General features: G+C 42.5%; 1 protein-coding gene and 1 long non-coding RNA gene across 3 annotated transcripts in view; one reads left to right on the top strand and one right to left on the bottom strand.

Moving 5' to 3' along the window:
• LOC132210842 (uncharacterized) overlaps nucleotides 1-5,168 on the bottom strand; it is a 64,629-nt gene extending 59,461 nt beyond the window's left edge. Inside the window, exon 1 of the long non-coding RNA XR_009447012.1 lies at nucleotides 1,196-5,168. This is a non-coding gene — a long non-coding RNA (uncharacterized LOC132210842). The remainder of the gene's footprint in view (nucleotides 1-1,195) is intronic.
• Nucleotides 5,153-18,536, top strand: part of ppardb (peroxisome proliferator-activated receptor delta b) — a 77,404-nt gene continuing 64,020 nt past the window's right edge. Inside the window, exon 1 of one of the 2 annotated variants that reach the window (XM_048553531.2) lies at nucleotides 5,153-5,320. The gene's annotated coding sequence lies outside the window, so the exon portion shown is untranslated. Of the gene's footprint in view, nucleotides 5,321-5,628; nucleotides 6,114-18,536 lie in introns of those variants that run through there. The other variant, XM_048553532.2, reaches the window with a different exon arrangement.

Below are 18,536 nucleotides of genomic sequence, written 5' to 3'. Positions count from 1 at the left end.
GCAGCCAGTTTACATTTGACAATGTATCAATTGGCTCAAGGTGAGACTTGCCCCTGCACCCCCATATCTGGAGAAGATGTCCTGGTCCCAATCAGATTGGCTGGTGGCTCTGTAGTCCTAGTTGTGGTTATTGCTCAAACCTTTGACTGCTGGGACTACAAGCCAAACCCAGAGAAGAGGAGGAAATAGAAGCAATCTGAAAGCAATCTGGTGTTATTTGCCAGAACCGGCTGTCTGGTCTTTGTCAGTGGGTTGAAGCAGATTGGGAAACTTTGTCTGAGAGACAATAGAGGAAGGTTAAAATGGCGATAACATTATGTAGGTAAAAACCGAAAGAACTGCGGATGCTGTAAATCAGGAACAAAAACAGAAGTTGCTGGAAAAGCTCAGCAGGTCTGGCAGCATCTGTGAAGAAAAAATCAGAGTTAATGTTTGGGTCCAGTGACCCTTCCTCAGAACTGGTCATCGGAACCAAAATGTTAACACTGATATTTTCTTCACAGATGCCGCCAAACCTGCTGACCTTTTCCAGCACCTTTTGTTTAAGACCATGTAGGTAATTGCTTCCAATTGGCACAGGAGACTCCCCAAAAATATCTCTCCCTTTATTGTCAGACACCCAGAAAAAGTGTCAGGCTATTCAATTTGCTTGGGCTATCCCCAGGCAAAACTTTGGGGAAAGGCAAGAGGATGCATTAAACAGCTATTAATTGATGCACATGTTTTCCGCACCTGCCTTTTAAAATGCTGTTCATCAATAGTTCTGACACTAAATATTAATGCTTCTGTTCCATCCAGTGGCGCTGACTCCTCTTCAATACTATATCTCAAATGCACCCGTAACTCTCATTGCAATGGTGCAGCAAAGACTCTGCGCACTCAGGATATGCACCCAGCTCACCCCAGCTGCTCTTTAGTCTGGGCTCTTTTGCTTGCCGTCAGAGCACCCACACACTCCGAGTCTACCAGGATACACACAGCATCCCTGCCTTGCATTATCAGACGAAATAATGCCACAACGGCTGGTATCCCGTAAAAATTCACCCTTTATTTACACATGCATTGCGCATGACACTGACCCAGCTAGCTCAGTGCCAGCTCAAACAGTGAGCAGAATCCCTGACACTCCAGCTTATATCTGTCAGCCAGGGGTTCCTGTTTGGACCAGGTTAACAGCCCCAATCAGGGAACTCACATTCTATGATGTCCACGTGGCTGACCTCATTCCAATTACCACGTCCGTCCCCGTCTAAGTCTTGGGACATATGCCTGTTCTTTTTCCTGTAGCTTCTCCCTGTGCTTTTTCACACCGAGTCCAGTTCCTCCGACTCTGCTTTGGATACTGGTGGTATATACTGGACCATAGCCCACCTCTTACGCCCAGAACATTTCGGAAGAAATTCTTCTTCTCCAGGTGGTAATGGCATTGAGGCTGCCAATTGCCATTTGACTTTAGGAAATACTTGAATTCCCTGCTGGTAAACAATGGCCAGTTTTCTGTTACCAACAATTTCAGAAGTTCATGTTCTGCAAAAGATGGTCTCAGCTTTTCAATCATTGTCCCTGACTTATCTTGTTTCAATCAATACCTCTGAGTCCTGGGATGTAGGCCCCATTCTTCTCCTGGGGTGTTTTCACACCAGGTCTGGTTCCTCCAACTCCACCTCAGATACACTGTTCCCTTTTGCACTTTGGCCCCTTAGTCAAAGATACCAGTCTCATTTTACTGCTGTCTTGTAGTGCCATTTAAGGAAGTTTGTCCTCATTGTCAGTGGTGCTCAATCAAGTCAAGGGAGATAGTCTTCACTCTGGGGTTGCTACCACAGTAGGTCAAAGTCAGCCTCTAATACCGAGCAGTCAAGTTGCATTAATCTAGGTGGCAATTTTAGACCAAACTTGTAGGGTCTGGTGTTGTGGCTCCACTACAGGATCCCACCCACAAAGTGGGGTGACAATTTCCTTTGTCTGCCAGGTCCGGGATAAAGATCAGGAACTGTGCAGGGCAGCTCTGGACTGATAGTGCAGTGCACAATGGACTCTTAAAGATGGCATGATAGCAAGGGATGTCGGTGAATTTCAGAATGAGGCAGTTTTAAGAAATTATCTCAGAATAAAAAAACCCCCTTGGAAGCAGTGACCGTATCATAGTCAAACTCAGAATTCAATTTGAAAGTGAACTTGTTAGAAATAATAGAAGCAAAAATAAAGGTAATTAGACAATAGATAATAGACAATGGGTGCAGGAGTAGGCCATTTGGCCCTTCGGGCCAGCACCACCATTCATTATGATCATGGCTGACCATCCACCATCATTACAGTGAATGACTTGGCTAGAATGTACTGTGAAGGAGTTTAGCAGAGAATATAGCTGAGGAACAATGGCAGATATTTCAGAAAATAGTTCATGGCTCACAGTAAAACATATTCCAGAGACAAAGAAGGATTTTAGGAAAGATATAACCCAACCATGGTCATCCAGGAAGGTTTAGGATAACACCAGAGTGAAGTAAAAACATACTATTGGCAAATTCAGTGATAAACCAGAGGATTGGTAAAGTTTTAAGAATCAAAGAAACGTAATCAAAAAAGGGAGAAAATAAACTTAGATGGTAAACATGCAAGTAATATCAAGACAGACATTTAAATATTTAAAAAGGAAAAGAGAAGCCAAAATGAGCACAGGCACTTTAGAGAATGAGAGTGGGGAAATAATAAACGGGAACCAGGAAATGGCAGAGAAGTTGAATACATACCTTGCATTAAATCACAGTAGAATACATGAACAGCACATTTACTCACTGTTCAAGGGGCAAAAGGAGGAAAGGAAATCAATGCAATATCAATATTAATACCAAAATCAATATCACTCGAGAAAATGTGCTAATGGGGCTAAAGACTAATCGGCCTTCTGGACCTGAGGGGATGTATTTTAAGGTAACAAAGTATGTATCTACGAGGATAGTAGATGCATGGGAAGTAATTTTCCTGAAATCCTTAAATTCTGGAAAAGTCCCAGAGGATTGGAAAACCGACAATGCAACACCTTTTTTTAAAAAGAGGAGACAAAAAACAGGTAATGATAGGCCAGAATGGCTGTTATTGGCAAAGTGTTAAAGTCTATCACACAAAAGATGTAATAGCAGACCATTTAGAAATATGTAATATGATCAAGCAGAATCAGCGTGGCTTTATGAAGGAGAAATTATGTTTGAAGAATTTGATTGAATTCTTTGAGGAGGTAATAAACATGATGGATAATGAAGAAGCAGTGGATGGAATATATTTGGATTTCAGAAGTAATTTGTTAAAGTACCATACATTAGCCTACTTAAGCTGAGATTCCCAGGTGTTGGAGATAGTACATTAGCATGGATAAAGACTGGCTAACTAATAGAAGGCAGGAAGTTGAGATGAAGGGGGGCATTTTCAAGGCGACAACCTCTAACCAAATGAGTGCTAACCAAACAGGGATTGGTGCTCTGGCCACAATTATTTATAATAGATATTAACAACTTGCATGAGAGAATTGAATATGGTGTAGCCAAGTTTGTAGTCAAAAATAGATGGGAAGCCATATGGTGAAGAATAACAGAGTCTGCAGAGGAATGTAGACAGGTTAAGCAAGCGGGCAAAAACTTGGCAGATGAAATATATTGCGGACAAATGTGAGGTTATGCATTTTGAAAGGAATAGAGGAGCTGAATATTATTTAAATGGAGAAAAACTGCAGAAAGTTAAGAAAAGTGAGAGTTCATATCTATGAATGACAAAAGACTAGCATCCAAGTTCAGGGTTACATGGAAAGCAACTGGAATGCTAGCTTATATTTCAAAGGGAATAGGGTATAAAAGTATGCAGGTTTTGCTAAACTACTACAAGGCACTTGTCAGACTGCTGTTGGGACATGTGCACTGTTTTGGGGCCCTTTACCGAAAGGCAGATGTACTTGCATTGATGCAACCACGAGAAGTTTCACTAGCTTGAAACCAAGTATGGAGGGATTGTCTTATGGGGAGAAATTGAGTAGATTGGGCTTGTATTTACTAAAATATAGAAGAATGTGAGGCAACCTTATCGAAATATACAAGACTGTTACAGGACTTGATAGGAAGGATGCAGAAAGTTTGTTTCTCCTTATGGGAAAATCTAAAACCAGAGGGTATAATCTCAGAATAAGGGGTCGCACATTTAAAACAGAGATGAAAAGAAATGTTTTGAGTTGTGAACCTCTGGAATTCTTAGTTGCGAACAGCTGTTGGGGCTGAGTCATCAAATACGTTCAAGGCTGGCTTCAATTTTTAATCAGTAAGAGAATCAAGAGTTATGGGGGAAAAAGCAGGAAACTGAATTTGAGGATTATCAGATCATCCCTAATCTCATTGAATGGCAGCGCAATCTCAATGAACTGAATGGCCTACTTCTGCTCCTAAATTATTTAGTCAGTGGAATGTTTCTAAGAGACTGTGCAAACACAGTAGGTCATTGGCATCCCTCTCTGTACTTTTTTGATGCGTGCTTTGAATGAAAAAAAACAGACTGTGTGGGTGGGCAGGTGCGTGTAATCTCCGATCTTGAAAATAAAGAGGGCTGACTAATCCTGTGCATGGGCATGTGGAGCCCATAATTTCAAAACAAAATCAGAAAGTAGCTTCGTGGAATGGGCAGCACAGTGGCGAGCACTCCTGTCACGGGGAGGTGCCAGGGATCTGAGTTTGATTCCATCCTCAAGCGATTGTCTGTACGTAGTTTTGCTCGTTCTCCCCTGTTTGCATGAGTTTCGGCCAGATGATCCAGTTTCCTCCCAAAGTCCAAAGATTACATGGATTGGCCATGCTAAATTGCCCCTGGTGTTCAGACATGTGTACATTACGTGCATTAGCCACAGAAAATCCAGGGTTACACGGATAGGTGGGTCTGGAAGCTCATCGGCAGGTCAGCGTGGATTCGTCGAACCGAATGGGCTGCTGCCACACTGTCTATGGATGTGAGGAAAATAAATCCCGCTGGACGACGATTTGGCCGAAGTGTCCCAGATTGCAGCGCACGGGTCAGGTAGCGAGTCCCTGACGGGCTGAACGGGCCTCTTTCAGGGTGGTGTGATGTCAGCCACGGTGGGCCCCGCCCACGGTGACGCCACGGCGCGTGAGGGTGGCGCGAGGCAGTCACGCCGAGTGACGTCAGTAGCGCTGTCACCGTTCGAGCTGCTGTGCACGTAAACATTAAGGAGAGAACTTTGAAGCGCGTCAAAAAGTGGGCGAGCAACGGCTGTAGGGTGAGCGAGGGAGGGACCGGCCGAAGGTCAACTGATGAAATGCTGTGGGTGAGTTTCATCAACTTGAGGCTTTGTCTGTCCCCGCTCAGTGTTGACATGGAAAGGTTCCCTCAAACAGGAAGGAGGATTGGAAAGCTCACCGGACAGCCCGGTGGGATTTGGCGCCGGAAGGTGCACCTCTTGTTCACTCCGATTGGTCATCGCTGCAGGATCCCGGGCATCGCATTGGTGGATAAAGCTGTCAGCCAGGAAACCGCGCCGCCCTTCTCCCGTCGGGGCGGGGGGGTGGTGGCTTCGGGAGTGTGGATGAGAGTGGGGTGACATTCTGTACCTGCAGAATCGGCAGTAGGAGGTTGGGTGGGGGACGTTCAGTGTCGTTACCACCACCACCCCCCGCCGCCCAAAATGTTGGGTTCGCCTCTCGTGACTGGGAGGGCGCTACTCCTAAGTTTTGTGGCCGTCAGGGGGTTGCGTACCAGGGTAGGTGAGGGCCTGGCCCCGGCCGGAGAAAGTGACCAACAATGCCATCAACTCCTAATTTTAATTAATATTTTCCGCCTGGTATATTCCAGCCAGTTCCAATGCCCCTCATCCACTTTTGCGGGAGGCTCTCCACCTCACCCCGCCAATCCTAACCCCGCTCTGCATCCTTACACTTCTTTAGATACACCATTCTTGCCCTCTTCTGGTATAGCCTAAAGTCGACAAACTGAAAGTTCTCTTCGTCTAGGTTGGCTAGATTAGCGGAGTAGTAAACTGTAAAACATTGACATCTAACTAAATGCTCAGTTTGACATCACTCTACTTTGTATTCGTTTGAGCTGCTTGGAGTGGTCGGAAGGTAGGCTTTCCTACATGGTTTATTGCAGTTTTGTTCTAGAAGTTAGAAATAATAGCAAAGCGTAAATTCTCTGAATTAGCGAGAGCAGGCAGAAGTATATTGTGAAACAACAATTTGTTTTGACCCAAGGTTATATACATTAGTGGTCCTTCATAGCAGAAAAGGGATGTAAGAAATAAGGGTGCAATCAGTCCACGTTTAATGAAGTAGAAAGGGAGAGTGAAAGATTAAGGAAAAACAGCACTGATACAGAAGAGATAAAGTGTGTAGCTGGATGAACACAGCAGGCCAAGCAGCATCTCAGGGGCACAAAAGCTGACGTTTTGGGCCTAGACCCTCCTTCAGAGAGGAGGATGGGGAGAGGGAACTGGAATAAATAGGGAGCGAGGGGGAGGCGGACCGAAGATGGAGAGAAAACAAGATAGGTAGGGAGGGGGTAGGTCAGTGCAGGGAAGACGGACAAGTCAGGGAAGACGGACAAGTCAAGGAGGCGGGATGAGGTTAGTAGGTGGGAAATGGAGGTGCGGCTTGAGGTGGGAGGAAGGGATGGGTGAGAGGAAGAACAGGCTGGGCTGGTTTTGGGCTGCAGTCGGGGAAGGGGACGAGCTGGGCTGGTTTTGGGATGCAGTGGGGGGAGGGGAAGAACTGGGCTGGTTTTGGGATGCAGTAGGGGAACGGGAGATTTTGAAGCTTGTGAAGTCCACGTTGATACCATTGGGCTGCAGGGTTCCCAAGCGGAATGAGTTGCTGCTCCTGCAACCTTCGGGTGGCATCATTGTGGCACAGCAGGAGGCCCATGATGGACATGTCGTCTGAGGAATGGGAGGGGGAGTTGAAATGGTTTGCGACTGGGAGGTGCAGTTGTTTGTTGCGAACCGAGCGGAGGTGTTCTGCAAAGCGGTCCCCAAGCCTCCGCTTGGTTTCCCCAATGTAGAGGAAGCCACACCGGGTGCAATGGATACAATATACCACATTAGCAGATGTGTAGGTGAACATCTGTTTGATATGGAAGGTCATCCTGGGGCCTGGGATGGGGGTGAGGGAGGTGGTGTGGGCGCAAGTATACAAGTCTACACTTGCCCCCACACCACCTCCCTCACCCCCATCCCAGGCCCCAGGATGACCTTCCATATCAAACAGATGTTCACTTGCACATCTGCTAATGTGGTATATTGTATCCATTGCACCCGGTGTGGCTTCCTCTACATTGGGGAAACCAAGCGGAGGCTTGGGGACCGCTTTGCAGAACACCTCCGCTCGGTTCGCAACAAACAACTGCACCTCCCAGTCGCAAACCATTTCAACTCCCCCTCCCATTCCTCAGTCGACATGTCCATCATGGGCCTCCTGCTGTGCCACAATGATGCCCCCCGAAGGTTGCAGGAACAGCAACTCATTCCGCTTGGGAACCCTGCAACCCAATGGTATCAACGTGGACTTCACAAGCTTCAAAATCTCCCGTTCCCCTACTGCATCCCAAAACCAGCCCAGCCTGTCTCTGCTTCCCTAACCGGTTCTTCCTCTCACCCATCCCTTCCTCCCACCTCAAGCCGCACCTCCATTTCCTACCTACCACCTCATCCCACCTCCTTGACCTGTCCGTCTTCCCTGGACTGACCTATCCCCTTCCTACCTCCCCACCTATACTCTCCTCTCTACCTATCTTGTTTTCTCTCCATCTTCGGTCCGCCTCCCCCTCTCTCCCTATTTATTCTAGTTCCCTCTCCCCATCCCCCTCTCTGATGAAGGGTCTAGGCCCAAAACGTCAGCTTTTGTGCTCCTGAGATGCTGCTTGGCCTGCTGTGTTCATCCAGCTACGCACTTTGTTATCTTGGATTCTCCAGCATCTGCACTTCCCATTATCACTGATACACAAGAGGCCAGCCCCTGGTCAATGAGGAACTTTCTTGCTCTCTCATCCTTCACCCTTTATCAACTGCTTTGCTCCCAAGCCAGCTACACTTTAAATCAGGGCTTGTCATTATGGTTGGTAGCATGAATGCACTTTATGTGCTGTTCAGGTATCCAGTGACTAGCATGCATATAGTTGTTGCTGTCACATTTTCAAAATCAAATAGATGGTGTCCAGATTTTTGCAAATGTGTGAGCAACTGTTTTATAGTTGGGTAACTGTCATGGTGCAAGCATTATCAAGTATATTAGTGAGTTTTTTTTTTTGAAAGTGCCATTGAATTGCATTTGTGATTTTTTAAAATCGATGCACAATCTAAAGAATATATTAGTTAGAATCAACTAGCTAAATGTATTATCTTATTCTGTGCAATTATGTTTTCAGCTAAATAAATTATAATTAGGTTACTTTGTGGTATTCTTGCTGTTCCTCTATATTGTTAGGGAAGAAAACCCCAGAAGATACGCCATTTCCTTCCCCTCTTGTGGGAGCACTAATTATCTTTAATTCATCACAAGGTAGTCTTGAGTGACTACATTTGTAGTTGTGTATCATGCATGTTATGTTAAAGATTATGAAAATAGAGGTGAAGGGTGGTACACACATCACTTAGAGTTCATTAAACTGCACCCGAAGGAGTGATAATATACTTCCTTTGCCATGGTACATTGCAAGAGAGCTTGCTGTGTTTTTTTTTCTTAATAAAAAGGCCAAATATATATATCCTTTTTTAGGAATAGAAATTGTACTGCAGTAGACAGTTGAACTTTAAAAGGTGGTAACTTGTAGAATATCTATGCAGTCTCTTTGGAGAAAGTGTTAAATTATGGATGATGTTGGCTATCAGTTGATGTAAGTTCATTTGAAATTGGCTTGCAAGACCATGGTGTTTGAGACAGTATGAAATGTGAAAAGACTGGCCAGCAAAGAGCAGAGATTGGAGAGATTGTTGCATGGGAAGTGGGCAACCATTTTATTGGGAGAAAAAAAAATGTAAAAATGTAATTCATGTGTGGTTGCCATTTCCTTTAGAAAACTGCCTAGTTGACAGTTCATTCATTGTCCCAAAGTGAATCAATTAGTTTGAGATAACAAGGTGTAGAGATGGATGAACACAGCAGGCCAAGCAGCATCAGAGGAGCAGGAAGGCTGACGTTTTGGGCCTAGACCCTTCTTGAGAAAATTGGCAGCTAATCCATCATCTTCAACTTTGACTCCTTCTTCTGCTAATTGTCTTGCACACACTGTGCTGCTGTTGAAAATAACTGCAACAATTCATCAAGCATTCTTTAATAGGTTTCAGGTTTGGAAAACACTTTCTGTTTAGGAGAATTAGGACAGAATATGTATGTGAACTCCACAGTATGCAAATTCCCATCTTGCTTTTCCTTCACTGCCACTGGGTCAAAATCTTGAACTGTTTTTCCAGTGAGTGTACCTACAACAGATGAACTGTAGTGGCTCAAAAAATAAAGGTCACCACCTTGTTCTTGAACTAATTAGGGATGGACAGCAAATACTGGCTTGCCAATAATGCTGTTATCACTGAGACAAAGATTCTGTTTCATGAAAATGCCAGAGCACTTATGACTGTAAAGATTTATTCTTTTGCAGTTAGGCAGTAGCAAGCGCATTTGGAGTGCTGGATGAAAAGTGGGGTGTGGTCATGAATCTAACTCTGCTTAATATTTTAGCCTCCAGGCTCATTTGAGATGTCTTCTGGAAACATTTTGTAGGATATTTCAGGCAGTGGCTCATCCCTGTATCAAGCATGTGACATTCCATGCAACAGAGGCAGAATGAGACATAAGAACTAATTGCGGTCAGGTCAGTGAGCCAAGACATCCACATTTCTTGTGGGAGCACCTTCACTGAGGAGTCACTGGGCATTTGTGATACCTAATTACGTTCAGCTGTTCATCCTCTTCTCTCTTGTTCTCTACTCTTTCTAGTGTCCTCTTTGTGTGTGGCTTGCAAGAATGCTGCTAAGTTGCCTTTAAATATGATGCTTTTATTGGATCTGCCAGAATTTGCACCCACCCATTGGCTATTATAAACTGTACTGCACCCAATGTTTGAACACTCTGTATTGCAGATATTCAGCCTGAAGTCTCTGGAAATGTTTTATATTCCTTTACCCCAAAAATAATGCAGTTAGTGGTCATCATTTTAGAAGTGAGTGTTTGAAACAGTTTGCTTCCTGTTAAAAGATCTGTTCCAAATTTCAACTGTTCTACAACTTGACTCCAATTTGTTAGATCCACCATAGCCTGAAGAAGACTGAGGAGAATCATTTTGCCTCCTAACTAAATGTGAAATAAGATGGTTTGTAGTTATGGAAATTACAAGAAGGAAGTGCTCAGGAGATCAAACATAATGCAACAGTATTCAATTATTTTAAATAAAGGGAAATGAGGCCTGTGTAAGACATTTTTAAGTTTTTGATTCTTAAATCTTGATAAGATAATAGTTTCAGTAGAGTGGATAAAATTAAGTAAATGGAATAAACATTGTCCCCTTACAGGAACTGTGAAAAGTGTAATTGTATTTATACTAAAACAGACGTACCTATTGTTCCATCCTGGTGGTTGTAAGCTAAATATGCTTACAACATAAATATATTGTAGTTGCTATTGATAGTAACGCACATTCCATTATACAACTGATTTGTGGAAGTAACTACCTTTTTATAGGTTCTTTTTTGGTGATACAAATAGTTACTGTGCTGAAAGTTTGAAATATGGGTTTTGTCCATTAAGCACTATGTCTCAGTCTTGGCAATCTGTAGGTGCTTGAAATTTTACCAGAGTAAGTCAGACGGGAAGTGCAATTCTACATAAAGTTGGATGATTCCTGAACTGGATCCAGTAGCTCAGTTCACAGAATAGTTTCAGTTGCGTTCCTTTTCCAAAAATCTTCATGATCTTGGGTACACAGAGGTCACTGGTGAGCTGTTATTTTGTGAAATTGACTTGAAACGTCCAGGTTAGTTGTTGAAGTAGGAAATCCTGCTGTAGTTTCAGCAAGAAACAAAACACTTTCTAAAATTGACATTGAAAGGGCATTTCATTAATAACTTTTTTAAAACTATTGAAATGTTTTGCATAAGCATTTTGGAAATAGTTCTAAATAGCTGAATGTTAACTATGAAATTATTTGTATGGCCATGCTTTATGATGTTCCTCTTTGACAAATTTAGATTTTTATTCTTCTTCCTCTTAATGGAGATAGAAGTCTGCTTAAATCTGTTTTTAACAATTCTGTTCATATAAGTTATATTTTTATACAAAGACATTTTACATGAGGAACATCATCAACATAAGGCAAGTGTGCCACCCTGACCCTGAGCTACTGTATCGAAAGCTGAGCATGAGTAGAAAATTTTCATTCATGTCTAGTTTTCAAGAACTAAAAAAGATGCCCTAAACTACCAACAATGTTTTATAATTTACTAAGATTGATACACAGCTGCACTAGACAGACTGAATGAGAAGAGGTTTGATGTGCTATTGGATCTAACATTTTGAATCATGTACTAGTTATTAAACCTCATACTTTTTGCTCAACAGAACAAGAGAATTTGGGCTTCTGACCTTAATAGAGATTTTACAACATACCTTTTTTAAAAAAGAAATCTATAATTGTAAAATCTCAAAACATGAAACCGGGTTTAATCTTGTTTATAGATTCTTTAAGTAGAGGTAAGTTATAAAATCTAAGCTTGGAAGCCTAAATTCACTAATTCTGTTGAGCACTAGTATAAATTTTAACAATGTTATAGTCTAATATTGTGCAGGACATCAAATCATGGTCATTAATAAGCTTCTAAGGCACTAGCAATAATCTACCTGATTCAGAAGGTCACAATGTAATTAATGCAATACTAAACTTTCCTTGTAGTCTTTTTAACACTTTTGTGTGTTTATCTATTTTTTTGTGACTATATGCAACTTATAGCCTTCTAAGAGTTAAAGCTGCAATCTCCTTACAGGCTGATAGTGTTTGTAGTCTATCTTATGACTTCTTGCAACATACAGTCATGTAAATAAACCCTACAATGCCTTTGCCAGAACACGCGTCACTGAAATGTAAAGCAATAGTGCTTCAGTAAGTGTTTTTTGATTTGCTTGCTATTCTTTTGGAAGGCATCGCAGTAGTTTAAGTTATTAGGGAATGTGAGTTTTGCACTTCCAACTGGAAGATGCTGAGTGGTACTTGCAGGAGAAAACGGTTCAAAAATTATAAAAGATATTACTCTGGCTTTGGGGGGAATACTTGGCTGTGAATGCAACTGAGATTGGGCTTCAGTCTTTGCCATTGTAGAGATAGTCAGTCCTCTCACAGAAACCATATATTGCCTTTTAATGTGGCAACCCAAGGCACTCCCAAGTGTGGCACAGAACCATATTAGGAGAGAGAATTAAACAGTGATAATGGGAACTGCAGATGCTGGAGAACCCGAGATAATAAAATGTGAGGCTGGATGAACACCGCAGGCCCAGCAGCATCTCAGGAGCACAAAAGCTGACGTTTCGGGCCTAGACCCTTCATCAGAGAGAATTAAACAGTTTGTTTTAAAGTGTTTATTGAAAGAGGAAAGTGAAATAGAGATTTCTAGCTGCTTCAAACATAGAGAATTGAAGGCACAGCTTTGTGGTGGAGCAATTATAATCGCATGCTCAAACTTTCCAAATTAGATAAGTGGATATCTAAGAACAAATTGCAGGAGATTACAGGAATGAGATCATGGAATGATATGAAAACCAAGAGGTTTTTTTTTAAACAATCAAGATATTGCTTGACTTGAAGCCATTGTGAGTTGGTGAGCACAGGGCATATAGAGGAATGCTAGCAGCACGCATGTGCTTTGGGGTGTTAATTGTCGGTTGTCCCTGTCTTCAAAGCGTTTAGGAATGTGGGTATCACTGCCCTGTAAACAGTAACCTTAACCTCATGTTTGAGATCCTAGACTTCTGTGCTCTTTTCTGTGACTGGTAAGTTGGAAATTGTGCTAAATTCTGTCTTGCTGAGAACATTGGGAGTCTTTTGGGGGCCATTCAGATGTGAAGTGAAAATGTTGGAAAGCGTGCACAGCTTTCCAAGCACCTCATCTACCTGTGTCCTCTAGTACCATCTTGCCTGACCCTGGCAAGCTCTGCAGGTCACACGTTAGACTTAACAGCCATCTCAGAACCCACTGAACTGGAATGGATGTGTCGCCCTTGATCTTGAGGAACTGCCTGTCATCAAAATAGCAAGAGAAGGGGAGTTGGTGTGAGTTGAGGCATGGCAGTAGAGGTTAGGTGACCTTTGGCATATTGAGCGCTGAGCAAAGGAAGGGCAAGTCTGTGGAGGAAATTTCTGGCTCATCCATTACTGATTAGATAAGCAACCTGACCATCACAGTAGAGGTGTTGAGAGATAATGCTGAGTTGGAACTGATTCTTGTCCGTATAATGTGAAAACTACTGCGATGCCTTCCAAAAGAATACTGGAGAAACTTCATTCTGGCAGCATCTGTAGAAGGAGAAACAGCTAATATTGAGTCCAGTATGACTTCAGGAAAAGCTAGTATTGTGGAAAGTGGCTCGGTGGTTAGCATTGTTGCCTCACAGCGCCAGGGACCCTGGTTTGATTCCAGCCGTGGGCAGCTGTCTGTGTGAAGTTTGCACATTCTTCCCTTTTCTGCATGGGTTTCCTCCCACAGTCCAAAGATGTGTAGGCTAGGTAGATTGGCTATGTTAAATTTCCCGGAGGATAGATTAGGTGGGTTATATGGGTCTGGGTGGGATGTCTTAGGGTTGGTGTGGGCTTGTTGGGCTGAAGGGCCTGTTTCCATAGTATAGGGATTTGATGATTGATTATATGAAAAAAGTCTTTTAATGACTTTTTAAAAGTTTCTTTTGAGTGCAATGAGTAGTTGTCAAAAAATACAGAAATGTTTTGTAATTTGCTTGCAGGAAAGATGGCAGCACAAGGTAAATATTACAAATAGGTGTCATAACTTGGACTTCATCACACTTATCACGCATTGAAGATGAAACATCATTGGCTATCCTATCAGAAGCAACTTTGCACTGAGAGTTAGTGTCTTAGTATGGCAAGAGATTAAAGGCTGAATGCTAATAGCAGTGTTTCATGCAGCATTCTCAATTGAATGGGTTAATATGATTTGCCCAAACTGTAAGAATCTTGGAAGTTCTTTTATTTCAAATTTCAAATATTGTGAGGTGAGGATCTTGTTTATAGATGGGTGTTGTGTTCAGGATTGGATGATGTTAAGCAGTCATAATATTGGATATCTTCAGAGACAGGGCTCATTGCTTGTGAAGATTTATTTCTGAATGCCACCGAATGGGTATATGAAACGGACTCCAGCCCACGAAACAAGTGATGTGAGAGTGACAGCCCTTGATGTTAATGCTGCTTTTGACCAAGTGTAGCATCCAGGAACACTACCAAAACTGGGATCAGTGGATGTGAAGGGGCATATTCTCTGCTGATTGGAATCAAGCTGGCATGTTGGAAAATGTTTGTGGTTATTGGAGGTAGGTCATCTCAGCTCCAGGACATCTCTGCAGGGCATCCTCAGGGTAGTGTCCAAGGAAGTGTCTAACTATCTTTAGCTGTTCCATTAATGACCTTCCCTCCATTACCAGGTCAGAAGTAGGGATGTTCTTGATGACTGTACAGTGTTCAGCATCATTTGTAACTCCTCAGATACTGCAGCAGTCCGTATTCAAAGGCGACAAGGCCTAGACAATATCCAGGCTTGGGCAAGCTGGTGACAATTAACATTTGTGCCTGGAATTTGTGTCGCAATGACTATCTCCAATAAGAGACAATCTAACCACTGGCCATTGACATTCAATGTGTTACAGTCCTTGAATCCCCAAATACCAACATGCCATTGACCAGAAACTCAACTGGATATACCATATAAATACAGTGGGTAGGAATACTGCACTGAGTAACTTCCCTCCTGACTCTCCATAGCCCTCCCCCACCCCTCCGCCCCCATCTACAAAGCACAAGTCAGGAGTGTGATAGCAACTGGAGAGTATCCCTTGAGTGCAGCTCCAACAATACTGAAGAAGCTTAACATCATCCAAGACAAAGTAGCCCACTTGATTGCCACTGCATCTATTCCTTCCACTGCTCATTTGGAGCAATGAGTACTATCTACAAGATGCAGTGCAAAAATTCATCAGGGTTCTTAGACAGCACCTTCCAAACCCATGACCACTTCCAGCTAGAAGGGTAAGGACAGTAGATAGACGAAAACAACACCATCTGCAGGTTCCCTTACAAGCCACACTCAATCCCGATTTAATGATCGAGTAGCCATGTGTTTCCTATCATTGGATCAAAATCTTGAAATGCCTCCCCAGGTATAGTGGCTCATCCTGCAGCAATTTAAGGTAGCTGACCACCACCTACAGCAATGAACTGACAATAAATGCTGGCCAGCCAGTGACATCCATGTTCCATGAATGAAGTTTTAAAATAATGACTTAACTAACAAAGACGACTGAAATGCCAGTTGCTTTTCATTCACTTTAATCCCTAGTGAGAGACATAGCATTTCTGAAGAACCTTGGAACAAAGGCCCAAACAGTGCTGTGTTCATGGTAATAAAATGTGAGGCTGGATGAACACAGCAGGCCAAGCAGCATCTCAGGAGCACAAAAGCTGACGTTTCGGGCCTAGACCCGCTCTCTGATGAAGGGTCTAGGCCCGAAACGTCAGCTTTTGTGCTCCTGAGATGCTGCTTGGCCTGCTGTGTTCATGCAGCCTCACATTTCATTATCTTGGAATTCTCCAGCATCTGCAGTTCCCATTATCTCTGGTGCTGTGTTCATTATTGTTTTTGAGTTTTTTGGTCTTTGAAGTTTTCTGTAATTGTACATCATCTTGCATTAGTTTCAAAGTATTTGAAGTAATTGTTAATGCCAACCATCTAAGCATTACAATGATAAGACAATACCCGAGTCCTGCATGAAGCACCTAAACTTTTCAGTGCTAATCAAGGATGATGTCAGATGATATGGAATGTTACTTTGCTACAATTATCACTTTGATTCACTTTTCACTTTTCATGTACACTGTTCCTCTCCCTCCACGTAATCGGGTAATTTTGCTATACTCCATGTTCAATTGCATCGTCCATGAGCTGTTCTTTAGTCTCCTGAACTGGTCCGTTAACGTGCAGATGTAGACCATTTGGCCCCTCAAGCTTGCTGTGCCATCATGGATCATGGCTGATCTATGTGTTTCGAATTCTGCATTCCTATTTACCTCCTATAAGCCCAATAACTTGTCAAAGAAAAACCTATCCACGTTAGCCTTAAAGTATTCACTGACTCACTTCTGCCAAGGCAGTATGTTCCAAAGTTGGATAACCTTGGAAAAAACTGTTCTGCCCATCTCTTTCCTGAAAGTTAGTTCTGTCTTCACTCATGAAAGGAAACATCCTTTCCATCTCCACTCAGTCAATATAATTTAGAATCTTGTACACTTCTTCAATCAAGTCATCCCTCCCTCTTCTAAATTTATATCAGAAACAAGCCCACCTGTGTACCTAACCCCTCCAATCTATTCTATCCAGGTATCCTCCACTGAACCACCTCCAATGCATTTACAGCCTTTCTTAAATGAGGAGACAAAAACCAGCCACAGTATTCAGCAGTGGTTTCACCATCACCCTGTTTAACCATATCCTTACTTTATTTAATTGCCCTTAATAAAGGGCATTCCACTAGCTGCCTTGATTGAGCATATCCCTATTTACGAACCTGTTTTGTGATCCATGCACTAAAACTTGTAAGTCCCTGTATCTTGTATTTCTGCCGTCAATTTCCCTCAAATAATACTCTGCTTTATCGATTTTCCAAGTTGGTTCTTTTGCCAAATTTTTGTTGCTCAACCGGTGTTCTTCTACAAGCTCCTTAAGTTGACTTTGCCGTTTAGCTACCATGTCTACATTTTCCTCATCTAAGTCTTTGATTTAAATGGAAAAAGGCTTCCTAACCTCCAGTCAGCCTATTTCTTCTTTGGACAATTTAAATTTCATCATAACTTTTAGAACTTTTTTTTTCTTTTTAATTTTGAGGTGGCTTGTATCTGTAATCAGTATTTCAGGAATAAAAAAAGGTCTGCAGACTCCTAACTGTTTTAATTATCTTCCATTTGGGTTTAGAATTCAAAGTTGTTTTGAGAGCTCTGATCATATACGTGGCTTGTAGTTGTAATTTTTCTGAATTCCTGATGCTTAATTATCTAGACCCTAAAACAGAAAATGTATGACCTATTTTAATCAACCTGCTCAGCAATCTTATTACACACCTTTGGAACGGGTGGGACTTGAACCCAGGTCTTGTGGATCAAAGATAGGGGCAGTCACTACAAGATCCCTAGAACATGTCTGCAAAAATCTGCACAACATTGTGGGAAGCTATGGAAGTGATTACTGGCCCTTTGCTGAGATATTTGTATCATCAATTGCCACAGGTGGGGTGCTGGGAGACTGGAGATTGGGTAACGTGGTACCATTGTTTAATAATTATTGTGAGGAAAAGCCAGGGAACTATAGATTGGCGAGCCTGACATCAGTGTTGAGCAAGTTGTTGGAGGGGATTCTGAAAGACAAGATTTACATGTATTTGGAAAGTCAAGGACTGATTAGGGATAGTCAATGTAGTTTTTTTTGTGTGTGGGAAATTGTGTTTCACTAACTTGATTGAGTTTTTCGAAGTGATGAAAAGGATTGATAGAGGCAAAGCAGTGGACATTGTCTAAATGGACTTTGTGAGGCATTTGACAAGGTCCTGCATGGTAGACTGGCTAACGAGGTTAGATCATTGGGAATACAGAGTGAACTAGCCATTTTGATAGAAAAGTGGCTAGAAGGTGGGAGGCGGGGTGGTTGGTGGAGGTTGCTTTTTGGACTGCGCTGGGTCCACTGCTTTTTGTCATTTTTATATAAATTATTTGGATGTGAATATGGGAAGTGTGGTTAGTAAATTTACAGATGACATCAAACAGTTCAAAGTACAGTGGGACCTTGATTAGATGAGCCAAGGAATGGCAGATGGAGTTGAATCTAGATAAATGAGGTCATTCACTTTAGAACAGTAAATCAGGGCAGGACTTTTACACTTGATGGTAAGGTCCTAGGGAGTGTTTCTAAATGAAGACCCTGGAGTACATGTTCATAATCCCATGAAAGTGGGGTCACAAGTAGACAGGGCAATGAAGAAAGCATTTGGTCCACTTTATTGGTCAGTGCATTGACCATTAGAAGTTGGGAAGTCATGTTACAACTGTGCAGAGCTTTGGTTATGCTATTTTTGGAATACTGCATTCACTTCAGGCCTCCCTGCTATAGGAAAGATGTTGTTAAATTTGAAAGGTTCAGAAAAGATGTACAAGGATGTTGCCAGAGTTGGAAGGTTTGAGTTATAGAGAGGGGCTGAATAGGTTGGGGCTATTTTCCTTGGAGCTTTGGAGGC

Source organism: Stegostoma tigrinum, chromosome 21 (genome assembly GCF_030684315.1).
Source record: "Stegostoma tigrinum isolate sSteTig4 chromosome 21, sSteTig4.hap1, whole genome shotgun sequence".
Lineage (NCBI taxonomy): Eukaryota > Metazoa > Chordata > Chondrichthyes > Orectolobiformes > Stegostomatidae > Stegostoma > Stegostoma tigrinum.
This window is presented reverse-complemented; position numbering and strand designations above follow the sequence as displayed.